The sequence below is a fragment of the Microcebus murinus genome, chromosome 12 (genome assembly GCF_040939455.1).
Source record: "Microcebus murinus isolate Inina chromosome 12, M.murinus_Inina_mat1.0, whole genome shotgun sequence".
NCBI lineage: Eukaryota > Metazoa > Chordata > Mammalia > Primates > Cheirogaleidae > Microcebus > Microcebus murinus.
This window is the reverse complement of record NC_134115.1, coordinates 13886036-13905256: the sequence shown is the minus strand read 5'-3', so window position 1 is coordinate 13905256 and position 19221 is coordinate 13886036. Positions and strand designations below refer to the sequence as shown.

The window sequence follows — 19221 nt, the reverse complement described above, 5'->3', positions numbered from 1 at the left end:
GTGGGCCTGGCTTCTTTCCACCGTCCCCAACTCCACAGGTACTCCTGGGCCTCTGCTAGCAGGCCAGATCACACGCCACCAGGCTTCCCCTGATTGTGATGCTGGCGGGGAGGTTCCCTGCACAGGAATGCCACCTGGGCTAGGGGCACGGCCTCCCTTTGGGGGGCGGGTTGCCCTCTAGGATGCTGATCTGCCCCCGAAGGCACACTTATCTCAGTAGGCTGTTCACGTATATCCCTTCTGTGCCCTGAGTAATGCGAGACCTTGGTGCACAGGATCTGGTCTGTAGGTCTGACCTCTGGGTCCCAGAGTTCAAACTATATCCCCACCAGGGAGAGGAGTGCCAGTCCCAATTCACCCACAGGGAGCCCAAGCTGGGTCTATGTCTCTCAGCCTCAGGATCTGCCCCGTTGTCCTGGGATCACTGTGCCAGCAGCACCTGGGAGGGCTGGCGGGTGGAAAGCTCACAGTCTGAGTTCCCCTTAGTCAGCTGTAGGGCCCCAAAACGGAAGGTCCCATTCCCTGGAGGTGCCTCCGCTTGGTGGCTATACTGTCTCTCTCGGCAGCTGTGGATAGAGTTGGTGGAGGGGAGAATGAGGCAATATGGCACCTGCCGCACGGCTGGGGTCTGTGCACAGGGAGGTGCCCCAAGGGAGTTGGGAGCCTGGTGCCGTGTCCGCTATAGGCTTACCACTCACTGGTGGCGGCCATCGCTGGGCTGGTGTCTGCAGGTCTCTCCACCCACTGGGGAGCCCTCCAGCTGTCTGAGATGCAGGGGAGAGGAAACGGCCTATCCACCTACTCTTCCTGCTGGTCTCTGGGCTGCCCCGGGGGTCCCAGCCTCCAGTTCTTCTCCACGGCCTCCTCCCGTGGAGTTTCCTGGGGTCTCAGGTACTCCTCCTTCCGACCCTCATCCGATGTAGGCTCGTCTTCTTGCTTCTTTCTTCTAATTTCTGCTAGAATCTGTCTTTTCTGCAGAGCCACTCTGTCTTGTGGTGTTTCTCATCTGCCATATTGATTCAATCCCAAGATTGGTTTTTAATCTTCTGAATAGCATAGTTTTATTGCATAGCACTCCTATAATTAGAGGTGTTAAACTTATTAATATAAACATTTAAAATATTTCTTTATTTTACAACCTGTGCATGTCTTCCTTTCTTTTTTAATACACAAGATCCTTAAAACGTAAGGTTGTTATAATAAAAAATTCAGATAATAACAAGTTTTGGCAAGGATGTGGAAAAATCAGAACTCTTCAGGGTAGGACTGTAAAATGGAACAGCCATTTTGAAAAAAATTCTGGCAGTTCCTCAAATGGTTCAACACAAGAGTTACCATTAATGTACTACCGTCACTAACCATGGGTGATTGGTTGCAGTAGTGCAAATATAACTCATTGCTGCCTTGAACTCCTGCGCTCAAGCCTTGGCCTCCCGAAGTGCTGGGATTACAGGTGGGCCACCAAGCTCCACCCAGATTTCTTTTTTGGAGTGGGAAAACAAGTTCTCAAATACATTGTGGTGATGGTTGTCCAACTCTGTGAATATACCACAAACCATTGAATGAACACTTTAAATGAGTGAATTATATGGCATATGACTACATCCTAATACGTAAGTAGACAGGCTGTTTCTGTTTGTCCTGTCATGTCCTTTGGGGTCTCTGAGAGATGGTGAGCACTCCATTTGAAGCTAGGCCAGTTGAGATCAGATCCGATCCTGTTTCTATTTCCTAGCAGTTAACTCCTTCAACAGCAACACTGGGATGATAATCCCTACCTGGAGATGTTGTGATTTTTAAAAAGACACGTTAGGGTTAATGATGTACACTGTGTGATACAGAGTAGAGAAACACTACACATACAGTACACAGCAATGAGTATGTGTATATACATGCAAGCAAACTTGGGACTTTTGGGGAGGTTCTGAAAGGACAGGATCTGAAGGGCTGGTTGTGACCCTGGTGTCGGCCCTCGGCCCCCTTGTCTCTCAGGCTCTAGGGCAGGTGGGTAGCAGAGCATCCAACTAACCCTGGAGCCAAAGAAAGTCCTGGAGCCTCTGGACCAAGAGAACAAGGAGGTGTGGTCAGGGCGTGGCGAGGCCGCCCTACCGGCGGGGGCGTTGCTACGTAACTGCAGGGGCCGAGAACTCAGCGGCTCGGGAACCCAGCCTAACCCGCTGCAGCGGGCTAGATCCCCAACACCTCTCTGCTGGGCCGGGCAGGGAGAACAGTATGCCCCCTGCGCGCGGAGCCGCACGGAGCCCCGCGGAGCCCCGCGGAGCCCCTCGGTGCCGCGCCCGGGGCCTGCTGGGAAATGTAGTGTGTGTAGGCCCGCCTGCGCCGCCCCACTGCTCACAGGCCGGGCTCCGCAGACGACTACAAGTCCCATCAGGCTCCGCGAGGCCTGGATCGTCTGGCAGTTGCAGGGAAGGGAGGGAGTGGAACGAAACCGGCTGAAAGCGGCTATGGCCGCTCAACGTGCGGTCACGGCGGGGTTCTGACCAGGTAGGACCCGGTCGCCGGCACTGGCAGCTGCAACTTTGCAGAGCACCAGCAGCCGGAACTAAACACGCCCGCTTTCCACGTGGGCGCCTTTGGGGCGTTGTGCCTGGTTGGCTGCGCGGGCCGGGGACTTCTCGCCATGGGAACCGCGGGCTTCCGCGCTGCCGGGTCGTGGAGAGGTCGCTGACTGGGACCAGGAGGATGTGGCGGTGGCCAGGGGGCTGGGCTGAGGGCGGTGTGCTGGTGAGTGCGGGGCCGAGCGGCTCCTGCAGTTTGTGGACGAGAGGGGTGCAGCCTAGCTCCTGCTGTCCTCTGGGATTCGCCCCCGGGAGGACCTGGGGGTTAGACCTGGGGTAGTGGGATCGCCCTTTCAAGGCTTTCACCCGCCGGGGCCTTCCTGGAACACCGGGAGGAGTCCCAGGACCCCCATGCAGTTTCTGCGAGGAAGAAGACAGCTTCATCAAAGGATAGTTTTCCTGTTCTCTAATTTTATAAGTGCTTGTTAACGATGGGCACACAAGTACACAGAGGGAAGTAAAAGTCATTGGAAATCGAGCAGGGGGGAGGAGAGGAAGGGCAAAACGCACCTTACTGGTACAGTGACCGCTCTTCGGATGATAGGCACATTTATAACCCCGACTCAAGCCATGTATCAAAAAATAATCTGTACCCACTTAATATTTTGAAATAAAAAAATTTAAAAACGTGCTTGTTAAGAAAGAAAAGCGATCAAGGTAACAGCGACGGGTATTTGCCATTGACAGGCACTTTGATGGAGGAATCTGAGAAATGGTTGAGGCTCGGGAGGTTTAAGCATTGGAAGTTAAAACCTTGATTAACTGTGGTTTCTTGTGGGGGTCTCCTGGGTATGCTATTACTGAAATTTTCCCAAAAAGTGCCTTATTTGGATTGAAAATATACAAATAACTTTTTATGATCTCTTTCTCTATTTAATGATACTAGTTGCCTTCATGGGCCATATATCCTTTTCATAAAATATGAGCATAGAAATCATTGCCTTGAGTTTTGGCCTCTCCTCTGAGTTGCTTGCTGGATTTTATTTGACTTCTTAATACAGCGATGTATTTAGAGCACAACCCTGACTTTTTTTGGACAAAATTCATGGCTGACCTTAAAATATTGTTTTCCCTTTTTGTTTTAGTCTTGATAAACTGAAATGCTTTGAGGAAGACAAGGGTCCAGAAGTCATCAGGAAGATATTGACCTGGTGACTTTGGGGTATGTAGGACTTTGCATTTGTTATGTACTATTTATTTAAACATTTTTTTTTCTACATTATGTTTGAAAAGTTGAAAATATAGTATCATTATCCATATACCCACTCCTTAAATTCAACCACTGTTAATTTGGCCATATTTGCTTTAGCTGTATGTGCATGGGTTACCTGCTATGTGTCTTTTCTTTTGCTTATACCATTCAACAAGTTGTAGACATCATAACTTACCCCAATATATATCAGCAGATAGCTCCTACATATCTACAAAATATCATTCTCCTACATAATAAGCATGTTATTAGTAAACCAGAGAAAATTAACAAATACATAATCTCTAATATCCAGTCCATAGGCAAATTTGTGTTTATTTTTTAATGTGTATTTACAAAGGTAGAGTTAATCTACTTAAATTTGGAGTGCAAACTAAATACTCTGGTAGTGTTTCTCGAACTATCTGTGGTAAAGGACCAGTTTTTAAAATTTTTACTCTTTGGGAGATCCATACTTTTATAAAATACTATACAAGAATTATTAAAAAGAAATTAAAACAGACAATGTGAGTTCAAAATTTTATTATTAAATTCAATGGACATAAAATTACTATCAACTTATAATGAACATTTCTAAACACTTAGCTTTCATTTTCTGTACAGATTGGATAACATATAGCTCACAGATCAATTCCTGTCTGCCTACTACACTTTGAGAAGCACTGCTCTGGGATAATACAATAGAACAATTGTGCACGGTATAGTTAAATTCACTATTTTCACACTAACACTACCCCACCTGTGTTCTGCCATTCTTGATCCTATCCTATTATCCCCTTCAAATATTGGATTAGTTATTTCAACTATACCTTGATTTTCTTTTGTAATAACTTCCAAATCTGTTCACCTGATCCTCACTGCTAACATTTACATTAGCAACACTTGGGGCACTGTGAAAGGCTTCTGTCCTTGTTCAGTACAGTTTTTCTCCTGATTTTTCCATTATGCTACCTGTGTATGCTATTTTATTTAGAAATTGTCAATGGCGCTCTACTTCTCCTGTATGAAAATATTTCCAAATCCTTAGCTAGACATCTGAAGTCTTCCACATATATCCCAAATCTGCCTTTCCAGATGCATTTTCAACGACTTTCTCTTTCAAATGGCTCAGGATGCACATGACCTCTCCCATTTGAAACCTACCACCTCTTTAAGACCCTAAGATTCCTTTCCAGATTCCTTAGGAATTAGATGTATTTATACTGCCTTGAATTCTAACATTTCTGAAGTCCTTGAAGGCTCATTGAGAGTCCAAAATCCCATCTGTGTGTTGCCCTTAAGCATACTATACTTCCTGCTCTCATCAGTGATCTTTTATTATTGATTGATGGATTTTTCTAAGATGTATCTGTGATTATATTACTCCCTTGCTTAAAACCTTTTGAGGGCCCATAGGCTAAAGTTCTGAATCCTTAAATGGCTTATAAAGGCCTCTATAGAGGGGACCTTGGGGATCTTTTCAGCTCTGTCTCTGCAGTGTTCCAGCCATTCTGCACTGTGCTTCAGTTCTGGAAATATGCTCTCTCACTCCAGGCCTTTGCCTAAAACACTCATTCTTTCTTGCTGACTTCTACTCATCCTTCAAGTCTTAGCTACCGGACTAAGGACTCCATTTAGTTCCTCTTATATGCTCCTATAACATCCCAGGCTTCCTTACTGAAATACTTATCATATTTGTAATATACCTGTTTAATTTTCTCTTGTCTTAGCTACACTTGCAAGTTCCATAAACTATATATGTCACACTTAATACTATATCCCCAGTTCCTAGAACTGTGGCACCTAATAGCGAGTCAATAAATATTTGTAGAATGAGTGGAATATATGAAACTATCAAGACTCAGAAAGTAATTTTTAGAGAGACTGAAAAAAGAAGGTTGGTGATTATCATAAACAAAGCAGACTTTTTTGCTATAGTAAATAACATGAATTGTTACTAATTTTATATAATGTATAATTAATTATATAATAATTGTTATTTTATTAAGCCATGCTGAATAGTAATTTTAAGACTGCTTAACACATTTTTTCCCCTGACTGCTTTCTACTGCTAGGACAGCTAGATCTTGTTGGCTGTCCTCTAGTCCTTCCAAACATAGGATATGTGGGAAGATTTATATATATAATCTAAGGTAAAAGGAATTAGTATAGCATTCTTCAGGTGGAATTGTTTCAATGTATTATAAAGCTGTTGTATTTAAAACATGACAGGTATTAACCTTAATCGTCCTGCAAAAATATTAGATTTGTGGCAAAAACCTAACTCTATCTATGCTCTCCTCTTTGTCTAAACTTCCTTTCTTAAAATAAAACTTTTTTAAAAAATCCTAAGCACATGATTCCTTCATTATGACATAAAATAAATACATTTCTAGCACTTTTTCTTTCTCCTGTCTAATAAAGGTGCTACTTGACTCATTTTATGCATGTAACAGGAAAAAAGGTAATTGGTACAGATTGATTCTTTGATCCATGCTGCTCTCTTTAATCAATAACAAGGACTTTTGAAATTCTGACTTCTTAAACTGAAGATTTTAATTCCCAGGAGTAGGAGAGAGAATTGTTACTACATAGGTGGTACTGAAACTTAGATATCATCCCCAAAGCTTCAGCAACATTATTTTTAATACGATAGCAATTTCTGTAGCTTATTCTGCCCATCCCCCTCACTTTGTGACCAAGAAAGCAGTGTTTACTGGTCCAGTAATTAAAGGATGAAAAGGAGAAAGTTGAGAGTCCCACAAGAAAAAGATAACCACAGAATTGGAGAGCTCACAACTCCAAAACAGCCACAACCAATTTAAGAAAATGCAAACAACTCTAAAATATATGGGCTTTGTGAGGATGACATTAAACTGGATAATCTTGTAAACTACCACCCCCGTCCTCCCAAGTGTCACAGAAATGAACAAAAGGAAATAAAATCCAAAGAGAACTTACTGCAGAAAATCAGCAAACAACTGGTTTTTTTTTTGTTTTGGTTTTTTTTTTAAAACAGGAAGTCTCCAAGTAAGCAAACAACTGTTTATACAAATCTCCCTGGGAAACTACGTCCCTCTCCCCAGAAAACAACGGGAAACAGAAGGAAACCTGTAAGTCTACACTCCACACAGACCTCAGTGTACTCAAACAAGCATTTGAGGGTTTTAAAACACTTTGGATTAGAAATTTAAAAACTAAGAGTGGAAATGATGAAAAAGGGAGAAATGAAAAAAATGAAATGCAGGAAAGAAATGGAAGAAAAAGACAAATTATAAGTCAACAAAGTATGAGATACTCAAGGGAGAATAGGTTCAAATAAAAATTTAATAAAGGGAAATGAAGAAAGGTATGAAAACAACCAAGAACTGAAAATGACATAGAAAGGTAAAATGAATTAGAGAAAGTATTGGGAATGGAAGACAGGCAAATGTTCATAATGGAAGACATAATGTTCATATTATCAGAGTTCCTGAGGAAGAAAAAGCAATGGAACAGAATTAATAATTAAAAATACAGGCTGGGCGCGGTGGCTCACGCCTGTAATCCTAGCTCTTGGGAGGCCGAGGCGGGCGGATTGCTCAAGGTCAGGAGTTCAAAACCAGCCTGAGCAAGAGCGAGACCCCGTCTCTACTATAAAAATAGGAAGAAATTAATTGGCCAACTAATATATATATATAAAAAAAATTTAGCTGGGCATGGTGGCGCGTGCCTGTAGTCCCAGCTACATGGGAGGCTGAGACAGAAGGATCGCTTGAGCCCAGGAGATTGAGGTTGCTGTGAGCTAGGCTGACGCCACGGCACTCACTCTAGCCTAGGCAACAAAGCGAGACTCTGTCTCAAAAAAAAAAAAAAAAAAAATACAATCTAAGAAAAATTTCCAGAAATGGAAAAAAACTCAAATATACAAACTGAAAGGACTTACTAGGTACCTGGAAAAATTAACCCATAAATATCAACTCTGTGATATGTCTTAGTAAAACTATTAGATTTAAGAGATAAAATTTTCCAGTTAAAGACTTCCAGATAAAGTCTTCCAGTCAAAAAGAACACATAACTTACAAAGGCAAACTTACAAAAAACATCAGATGTTGCGAAACTGACATAAAAAGCAAGGCAACAATGGAGGTGTATCTTTTTTAAAACTCAAGGAAACTGTGAACTATGGATTTTATATTCAACTGAGATATCCTTCAAATAGTAGGGCTATAGAAAAAAAAAGTTTTCAACAATAGTAAAAGGTTAAATAAGAAAGTGGAAAACTAAGCGTATTGTGAAAATTTAAGTGCAGAGGTAAAAACTAGAACAAAAGTAGAAGAAATACCAATCCCTGCTCTCCAATTTCTGAAACATAAATACACATCTTATAATAAGGTAATATAACAATACGCATAAATAGAAAATTTGAGACCAAGTATGTTAGTCTTATGTAACCTATTACAAGTTTCAGTTTGACTTATAAAAACAAAAACCTTGAGGAGATAAGAGACATATTTTAAAGTGATTCAGGGAAGCTAAAAATAAACTATGGGACAAAAGCATATCATGGAGATGGAAACAAAAATTGAACAGGAGTAGCAATTCTGACATCAGAAAAATAGAACTCAAACCCCAAAGCATTAAATGTGACAAAGGACACTTTAAAATTTTTATCTTATGGAGGTATATGTACATAAAATTTGCTCCCTGGTTATGCAGACTATATGGCATATTCATAAAAGTTGATTATGTATTAGGTCACAGAGGAAACATCAGTGACATTCGTAAAATGGAAATATTACAAATAACACTCTAGTTAGTAATACAATATAGTAAACCTAGGATTTACTAACAAAAGTCAGAAAAGTCCTTCACTTGGAAATTTTAAAACTTCTAAATAATTTCTAGGCAAAAGGAGAAATACATGCTGAAATTACAGAGTTAAAAAAAATAATGATATTGAAAACACTACATATCTCAGTATAAGGGATGTATTTCAATCATTGATTAGAGGAAGTCTGCGCAAAAAACACCTATTAATAAAAGTGAAAGAGTTAAGATAAGTGAGTTAATTTTCCAGTTTAGAAAACAAAAAGAACAAAGTAAACAAGAAGAATTGGGAAGGAAATAAAAGAAATTAATGAAGAGAAGGCTAGGAAAACAATAAATCTAATTAATAAAAATATTTGCTTTTAGAAATGAAATAGAAAAAATATTAAGTAACTTGATTAAGAAGAAATGAGAGACTGGGCATGGTGGCTTAGACCTGTAATCCTCGCACTTTGGGAAGTTGAGGAGAGAGGATCACTTGTGGCCAGGAGTTGGAGACCAGCCTGAGCAAGAGTTAGATCCCGTCTCCACTAAAAATAGAAAAAAATTAGCTGGACATGGTAGCAAGTGCCTGTAGTCCCAAGCTACTTGGAAGGCTGAGGCAGGAGGTGAGCTTGAGCCTAGGAGCTTGAGGTTGCAGTGAGCTATGATGACACCACTACACTCTAGCCCAGGTGACAGAGTGTGAAAAAAGGAAATACATGTAGCTTTGTTATAAAACTAGTATTTTATTTAATAGAGAACCAACACAGGCATTTTCTACTAAGATCTGGAGCAAGGCAAACATGCCTACTTTCTCCACTACTTTGCAACATTTTCCTGTAGGTGACAGCCAGGTAGTTTGACAAGAGAAATGAATTAGAGACAAAGGGAGCAAGATGGCAGGTGAAGAAAACCACCAGCCAGAGTGTCTCTGCAAAAAAGACAGATTTTAGAAGAAAGTAGAAGAGATAAGTAGGCAGACGAGCATACATGGGACGAGGGTCAAAGGGCCTGGGGTACCTGAGACTATGGGAGACTCTATGGGAGGAGGTTGCAGAGGAGAACTGGAAGAAGTGAGCTCCCAAGTAGCTTGGAGACCAGTAATAAGGGTAGGTGGAGGAGTTAACTTTCCCCTCCCTTGCATCTCGGACTGCTGGTGGTCTCCCCAGCATCTGGAGAGACCTGTGGACACCGACCCAGAGACAGCTGCCGCCTGTGAGTGATAAGCCTGTAGCAGACGTGGCACCAGGCTCCTAACTCCGTCGGGGCACCTCTGTGTGCACAGACCCGAGCTGCTAAGCAGGTGCCATATTGCTATATTTCCCTTCCCTATCCGTGGCCACCAAGAGAGACAATATAGCCACCAGCTGGAGGCATCTCCAGAGAACAGGACCTTCCCTTTTGGGGCCCTACAGCTGACTGAGGGGTACTCAGATGATGAGCTCCCTACCTACCAGCCCTCCCTGGTGCTCTGGCCTGGTGACTCCAGGAGAAAGGGGCAGATCCTGAGGCTGAGAGACATCGACCCAGCTTGGGCTGCTCATGGGTGAATTAGGACTGGCTCTCCTCTCCCTGGTAGGGTCAGGGATTGACTTCTGAGGCCCAGAGGTCAGACCTGCAGACCAGATGCCATGCACCGAGGTCTTGCATTGCCCAGGGCATAGAAGGGATATTCGAGAACGAGCCTACTGAGGTGTATGTGCCTTCAGGGCAGATCAGCGACCTTGAAGGCAACCCTCCTCCCAAGGGGGGCTGTGTGCCCAGCCCAGGTGGTGATCCTGCTCAGGGAAACTCCGGGCCCGAATCACAGCACGGGGAGACCCGGTGGTGTGAGGTCTGGCCTGCTGGCAGAGGCCCAGGAGAAGCCTCAGAGTTGACGAAGGTGGAAAGGAGCGAGGCCCGCTCCAGACTGCAGGTCACAGGCAGCCTCACCCCCACATGCAGACTTTCTGGCTTTCTCCCTGACAGCTTTTCCCAGAAGCAGAGAACAGACCTTTGACCCTTGCTAACAGCATTTATGGCACTTGAGGGCAGGCTTACCCAACCCAGCTCTGCCCAGACTCACTCCCAGACCAACCCTCACTAAGGTGGAGAATAAAGACAAACCTGGAAGTCCCAGGGCCCCACCCACTACCTGAGGCACTAGAGTGCCTCTCCAGAGTAACAAGAGCTAAATACAGGACCCCAAAACAACACCAAAGCCTGCTCCTCCCAGCAAGCGCCACCTACTGACAGGGAGGTCATTCTGCTCACCCTTTTATGGCATCTACAGACTCATCATACAGGGTGTGGTTGAATCTGACCCAGAAACACTATGTACTGACTCAGAGACTAAACAGGGCATGTCATTATCGAAACGAAAACCTAAAGGCAAGAAGCAACAACTGATCCAGATGGGAAGAAATCAGCGAAGGACCTCAGGAAATATGACGACTCAATTAGAAAGTACACCCCAAGAGAGGAACACCAACCCCCTTAGAAATGGACATCAACCACAATCAGACAACTAAAATGACAGAAGAGGAATTTAGAACATGATTGTAAGAAAATTCAATGACATGCAAGAACAACTGGATAACCAACACAAAGAAAACGCAAAAAGATCCCAGGACATAGACAAAAATTAACTAAACAAATGGAAATAATAAAGAAAAATCAAACTGAACTCGTATAAATGAAGAATCAATTCAGGGAACTACAAAACACAGGTAAAGCCTGAAGAACGGGGTAGATCAAACAGAAGAAAGAATCTCAGAGATTGAAGATAACACCTTCCAATTAAATAAGTCAGTCACAGAGATAGAGCGGAGAAACAAGAGAAAAGAGAAAGGCTATAAGAGATGTGGGAATATGTGAAGAAACCGAATGTGAGGATTATAGGGTTACCAGAAGGGGAAGAAGAAAACACTCAAGGGTTGGATAAACTATTTGAAGATATAATATAGGAAAATTTCCCAGGCCTTGCTAAAAATCTCCAGATACAAGTTCAAGAAGCTCAAAGGACCCGTGGGAGATTCAGTGCAAACAGTAAGACATCACAACATGCAGTCAAAGACTGACCAAAATGTCAACTAAAGAGGCCCTTCTAAGAGCTGTAACACGAAAGAAGCAAGTAACATATGAAGGAACACCAATCCGAATAACGCCAGACTTCTCTACTGAAACCTTACAAGCAAGAAGAGACTGGGGCCCCATTCTCACTCTTCTGAAACAGAATAATGCCCAGCCTAGAAATCTTGTTCCCTGCAAAACTCAGTTTTGTATATGAAGGAGAAATCATGACATTCGCAGATAGGCAAAGACTGAGGGAATGCACCAAGACAAGACCAGCCCTTCAAGAAGTACTCAAAACAGTGTTACCCATGGATCAGCACAATAAACACTCACACATGTAAACACACTCAAAAGCTAAATATCAAAGTCCAGATACCACAATGGCTCAAGAGAGAAAACAAAGCAACAAAGTTCAACCCAATATAATGAACAGAAATCTGCCACAACTATGTTATCTCAATAAATGTGAATGGCTTGAACTCCCCATAAGAGACCTAGGCTGGCTGAATGGATAAAAAAACACAAGCCAAGTATCTGCTGCCTTCAGGAAACACATCTAACCTGCCAGGAAGCTGTTAGATTAAAGGTAAAGTGATAGAGAACGATATTTCAAGCATACGGAAGCCAAAAGAAAGCTGATGTGGTGGTGCTGATTTCAGATAACTTTTTAAATCAGGGGTCCTGAAACTTTTTAAGCATGGGGCCAGTTCACTGTCCCTCAGATATTGGAGGGCCGTGGGAGAGTGCGGAGCACATTCCACACATGCGCACTGTGGGCCAGTGACCAGTTGGCTGTGAAGCAGGACAGGCAGTGGCAGCAAAAACACCTGGTGGGCTGGATAAATATCCTGAGCAGACTGCATGTGGCCCATGGGACGTATTTGAAGACCCCTGTTTTAAATCAACCAAAATAATAAAAGACAAGGACGGTCACTATATAATGGTGAAGGGTACAGTTCAACAAGAAGACATAACAATTCTAAATATAATTGCACCCAACCTAGGTGTACACAATTCATAAAGCAAACTCTACTTCATCTAAACAAATGGATAAACAACAACACCATAATAGCCAGAGACTTTAACACCTTGCTGACAGCACAAGATAGATCCTCCAAACAGAAAATTAACAAAGAAATAATGGATTAAGCAGAACTCTAGAACAAATGTGCCTGACTGACATTTACAGGACATTCTACCCAAAAATTACTGAATATACATTTTTCTCATCAGCTCATGGGTGATTCTCTAAGATTGTCCATATCCTAGGACACAAAGCATGTCTCCAACAATTTTAAAAAATAGAAATTATACCATGTATCTTTTCAGATCACAGTGGAATAAATGTAGAAATCAACCCTAACAGGAACTCTCATTTCTACACAAAGTCAAGGAAACTGAACAACCTTCTGCTGAATGATCACTTCATAAACAAGGAAATCAAGATGGCAATCAAAAGATTCTTTGAACTAAATGACAAAGGAGACACAAGTTAGCAAAACCTGTGGGACACAGCTAAAGCAGTCCTTAGAGGAAAGTTTATTCCCATAAATGCCTATATCCAAAAGTTGAAAAGATCACAAATAGAGAATCTAATGAATCGTCTCAAAGAGCTGGCAAAAAAAGAACAGACTGGCACCAAACCCAGCGGAAGAAGTGAAATCATTAAGATCAAATCGGAACTAAACGCAATTGACAACAGGGAAACTATATGGAAGATTAATATAACAAAAAGTTGGTTATTTGAAAAAATAAACAAAATTAGGCCGGGCATGGTGGCTCATGCCTGTAATCCTAGCTCTCTGGGAGGCCGAGGCGGGCAGATTGCTCAAGGTCAGGAGTTCGAAATCAGCCTGAGCAAGAGCGAGACCCCGTCTCTACTATAAATAGAAAGAAATTAATTGGCCAACTAATATATATGTGTATATATATATATATATATATATATATATATATATATATATATATAAAAAATAGCCGGGCATGGTGGCGCATGCCTGTAGTCCCAGCTACTTGGGAGGCTGAGGCAGAAGGATTGCTTGAGCCAGGAGATTGAGGTTGCTGTGAGCTAGGCTGACACCATGGCACTCACTCTAGCCTAGGCAACAAAGCGAGACTCTGTCTCAAAAAAAAATAAAAATAAAAATAAAAAATAAAATTGACACACCTTTGGCTAGACTAAAGAAGAGCAGAAAAGAAAAATCTCTAATAAGCTCCATCGGGAACAATAAAGGAGAAATTACAACGGATGCCACAGAGGTACAAGATATAATTTATGAATACTACAAAAGCCTCTATGCACACAAACTGGAAAATGTGGAGGAAATGGACAATTTCTTAGAAACACACAGCCTCCCTAGGCTCAATCAGGAAGAAATAGAATTCCTGAACAGACCAATATCAAGTATTGAAATTGATAGAGCAATAAAAAATCTTCCTAAAAAGAAAAGTCCTGGACCAGATGGTTTCACACCTGAATTTTACCACACCTACAGAGAAGAACTGGTGCCTGTCCTGCAGAAATTATTCCACAACATTGAGAAGGATGAAATTCTCCCCAACACATTTTATGAAGCGAACATAACCCTGATACGAAAACCAATAAAGGATGCAGCAAAGAAAGAAAACTACAGACCAATATCCCTTATGAATATAGATGCAAAAATGCTCAACAAAATCCTAGCCAATCGAATCCAGGTGCTTGCTACAAACATAATCCATCACAACCAAGTGGGCTTCATCCCAGGAATGCAGGGATTGTTCAACATACGCTAATCTATAAATGTAATTCACCATATAAACAAAAGCTAAGACAAAGACCATATGATCCTCTCAATACACACAGAAAAAACACTTGACAAAATTCAACACCCTTTTATGATAAGAATGCTCTACAAAATAGGCATAGATGGGGCTTACCTAAAAATGATACAAGCCATATATGACAAACCCTAGGCCAATATCATACTGAATGGGAAAAATTGAAAGCATTCCCACTTAGAACTGGAACAAGGCAAGGTTGTCTACTATTTCCACTTATATACAACATAGTGCTGGAAGTCCTTGCTACAGTAATCAGACGAGAGAGCGGAATTAAGGGCATCCAAATGGGAGCAGAAGATCAAACTCTCGCTCTTTGCTGATGACATGATAGTATACCTAGAAAACCCCAAGGATTCAACCAAGAGACTCCTTGAATTGATAAATGAATTCAGTAAAGTCTCAGGATACAAAATCAATACACAGAAATCAGAGGCATTCATATATTCCAACCACAGTCAAAGTGAGAACCAAATCAAAGACTCAATTCCCTTGAAAATAGCAACAAAGAAAATAAAGTAGCTAGGAATATATTTAGCTAAGGAGATAAAAGACCTCAATAGGGAGAACTATGAAACACTGAAGAAGGAAATAGTAGTGGATATAAAAAGTGGAAGAACACACCTGCACTCGAATGTTTATAGCAGCACAATTCATAATTGCAAGGCTGTGGAAACAGCCCAAGTGCCCATCAATCCAAGAATGGATTAATAAAATGTGGTATATGTATGTATACCATGGAGTACTCTTCAGCTCTAAGAAGCAATGGTGACATAGCACATCTTATATTTTCCTGGTTATAGCTGGAACCCATACTATTAAGTGAAGTTTCCCAAGAATGGAAAAACAAGCACCACTATACTCACCAGCAAATTGGTATTAACTGAACAGCACCTAAATGGTCACATAGGTACTACAGTAATAGGGTATTGGGCAGGTGGGAGGGGGGCGGGGGGCGGGTATATACATACATAATGAGTGAGATGTGTACCATCTGGGGGATGGTCATGCTGGAGACTCAGACTTGTGGGGGGAGGGGGGAAATGGGCATTTATTGAAACCTTAAAATCTGTACCCCCATAATATGCCAAAATAAAAAAATAAAAAAAAGTGGAAGAACATACTATGCTTATGGGTCGGCAGAATGCACATTGTTAAAATGTCTATACTACCGAAAGTGATCTACAGTGTCACTGCTGTCCCTATTAAAATACCATCATCACTTTTCACAGATATAGGAAAAATAATTTAACCCTTCATATGGAACCAGAGAAGACCCCATATAGCAAAATCAGTCCTAGGCGATAAAAACAAAATAAGAGGTATCAATTTTCCAGACTTCAAACTATATTTATTACAAGGCTCTAGTAATTAAAACGGGTTGTTACTAGCACAAGAACAGGGACATTGACCAGTGGAACAGAACAAATAACCCAGATATAAAACAATAGCCAACTAATCTTCGACAAAGCAGACAAAAACATACACTGGGGAAAAGAATCCTTATTCAATAAATGGTACTGGGAAAACTGGATAGCCACATGTAGAAGACTGAAACAGGCCCGACAACTTTCACCTCTCAGAAAAATCAACTCAAGCTGGTTAACAAACTTGACCCTTAGGTGTGAAACTATTAGAATTCTAGAGGAAAACGTTGGAAATACTCTTCTAGACATTGGCCTTGGCAAAGAATTTATGAAGAAGACCCCAAAGGCAATCACAACAGCAACAAAAATAAATAAATGGGACCTGATCAAATTAAAAAACTTCTGCACAGCCAAAGAAACTGTCAAGAGAGCAAATAGACAATGCACAGAATGGGAGAAAATTTTTGCAAACTACACATCCGATAAAGGGCTGATAACTAGAATCTATTTAGAACTCAGGAAAATTAGCAAGGAAAAATCAAATAACTATCATAAAGTGAGCAAAGGACATTAACAGAAACTTCTCAAAAGAAGACTGAATAATGGCCAAGAAACTTACACAAAAATGCTCAACATGTCTAATCATCAGGAAATGCAAATCAAAACTGCAATGAGATATCAGTTATCTCCTGTAAAAATGGCCTTCATCAAAAAGGTTCCAAACAGTAAATGTTGACCTGGATGCGGAGAGATAGGAGCACTCCTGCACTGCTGGTGGGACTGCAAACTAGTTCAACCTCTGTGGAAAGCAATATGGAGATACCTTAAAGCGATACAAATAGATCTACCATTTGATCCAGCAATTTCACTACTGAGCATCTTCCCGAAAGATCAAATGACTCTACAAATGGGACACCTGCACTTGAATGTTTATAGCAGCACAGTTCACAATAGCAAAGCTGTGGAAACAACCCAGGTGCCCATCAACCCATGAGTGAATTAATAAAATGTGGTATGTGTATACCATGGAGTACTATTCAGTTTTAAGAAACAATGGTGATATAGCACGTCTTGTATTTTCCTGGATAGAGCTGGAACCCATTCTACTAAGTGAAGTATCTCAAGAACAGAAAAACAAGCACCACATGTACTCACCAGCAAGTTGGTATTAACAGATCAATACCTAAGTGGACATGTAGGAATAACATTTATCAAGTGTGGGGCTGGTGGGAGGGGGGAGAATGGGATGGGTGTATACAAACATAATGAGTGAGATGTGCGACGACTGGGGGATGGTCACACTTGAAGCTGACTCAAAGGGGGGGGGCATGGGCAATATATGTAACCTTAACATTGGTAACCCCATAAGATGCTGAAATAAAAAAAATAAAAAGAAATTAATTAGAGCTGTAAGAGTAAGGAAAGGTAAAAGAATAAACTCCCTCTAATTACAGATGATATCACAAAGTACCTGGAAAATTCCAGAGAAATGAATGGTAAAACTGAGTCAAGAAAATAATTTAGTGAAATATTAATAAATGGTATAAGGCAAAGCTCGTATGGTTTTTTATATGTATGTATGTTCATTTTGATCCAGCAACCTTTAAGACTATCCTGCATTGATCCTTGAAAATCAGTTGACTATGTATGTGAAGATCTAGTTCTGAAGTTGATATTCTGTTCAATCATTATTATAAGAATAGTACACCATCTTGATTCCTGTAGTAATACCATAAATCTTAAAATCAGGAAGTATAAATCTTCCAACTTAGACTTTCCTTTTCAAGATGATTTTGGCTATTCTAGGTTCTTTGTGTTTCTATATAAATTTGAGTATCAGCTGGTCATTGTCCACATACAGGCTGCTGGGATTTTGATAAGGATTGCTTTCAATCTATAGATAACTTGAAGTGGGGGAGCATAATTAACATCTTAAGAACACTGAGTCTGTCGGTCTCTGACCATGTATATATATATCCTAAATAGGTTTTTAATTTCACTCAGTGGTGCTTTCTAGTTGTCAGCATATAGGTCTTACACTTATTTCATTAAATTTATCCCTAAAATTTCATGGTTTTTGATGATATTTTAAATCACACTGATTTTTTAACTTACAGTTGTGCTTTGCCATAATATAGAAATAGAAATTTTTTATTATTTCTCTTTTGTCCTGCAACCTTGCTAATTCACTTAGTATTTCTAATAGTTTTTTTCTTTTATTAGATTCCTTAGGAATCTTGTCCTATGCAGACAATCATGTTTGTGACATTTTTACTTCTTCTGTTCAAATCTTTAAAGTTTTTTTCTTCCTTCATTAAACTAGTTAGAACATCCAATGCAATGCCGCATAGAATCACAGGAGTAAAGATGCTTGTCTTATTCACAGTCACAGGAGGAAGCATTCAGTCTTTCCATCATTAAGTATAAAGTCAGCTATAATTTTTTGTAGATTTTCTTTATCAGATTGACAAAATTCTCTTTCTAGTTTGCTGAAGTTTTTCATAAGTGGATATTGAATTTTTCGAACTCCTGACCTCGAGCAATCCGCCTGTCTCGGCCTCCCAGAGTTCTAGGATTACATGTGTGACCCACCGCACCTGGCCTAGGATATTGAATTTGTTGAAATGCTTTTTCTGTATCTATTGAGATATAACTTTTCCCCTTCATTTTGTTAATATGGTGAATTACATTGACTTTTGAATACTAAACCAATCAACTGGTTTTTTGTTTTGTTTTGTTTTTGTTTTTTGGGAGACAGTCCTCAGTCTGTTCCCCAGGCTAGAGGGCAGTAGCGTCATCAGAGCTTACTGCAATGTCAAACTTCTGGTCTTAAACAATCCCCCTGCCTCAGCTGCCTGAGTAGCAGGGACTACAGGCTCTCGTCACCACACTTGGCTAAGTTTTCCATTTTTTTGTAGAGGTGGGATCTTGCTCTATTGCCCAGGCTGGTATTAAACTCCTGGCCTCAAGTGATTCTTCCACCTCAGCCTCCCAAAGTGCTAGGATTACAGGTGTGAGCCACCACCTGGCCTATTCCTTAGATTTGTGACAGAATTCACAAGTGAAATCACCTGGACCTATGTTTTCTTCTTGAGAGGTTTTTCAAAATTACCAATTCATTTTCTTTCTTTCCTTCCTTCCTTCCTTCCTTCCTTCCTTCCTTCCTTCCTTCCTTCCTTCCTTCCTTCCTTCCTTCCTTCCTTCCTCCCTCCCTCCCTCCCTCCCTCCCTCCCTCCCTCCCTCCCTCCCTTCCTTCCTTCCTTCCTTCCTTCCTTCCTTCCTTCCTTCCTTTTGTTTTTTATATTTTTTAATATTATTTAAATTTTTCTTCATTTTTATTTGTTCATGCTCCTATGAGAACCAATTCAATTTCTTTAGCCATTATAGAGCTGTACAGATTTTGTATTTCTCTTTGTATCAG

At 41.0% G+C, this 19221-nt stretch overlaps 1 long non-coding RNA gene across 3 annotated transcripts in view; it reads left to right on the top strand.

Annotated features, from left to right (window-relative positions):
* Nucleotides 1-2388: 2388 nt before the first annotated feature.
* The window catches only part of LOC105883783 (uncharacterized), a 35779-nt gene continuing 18946 nt past the window's right edge, over nt 2389-19221 (top strand). For 2 of the 3 annotated variants that reach the window (XR_012922072.1, XR_012922071.1), the window contains exons 1-2: nt 2390-2505; nt 3665-3741. This is a non-coding gene — a long non-coding RNA (uncharacterized LOC105883783). Of the gene's footprint in view, nt 2506-3664; nt 3742-19221 lie in introns of all 3 variants that reach the window. The other variant, XR_012922073.1, reaches the window with a different exon arrangement.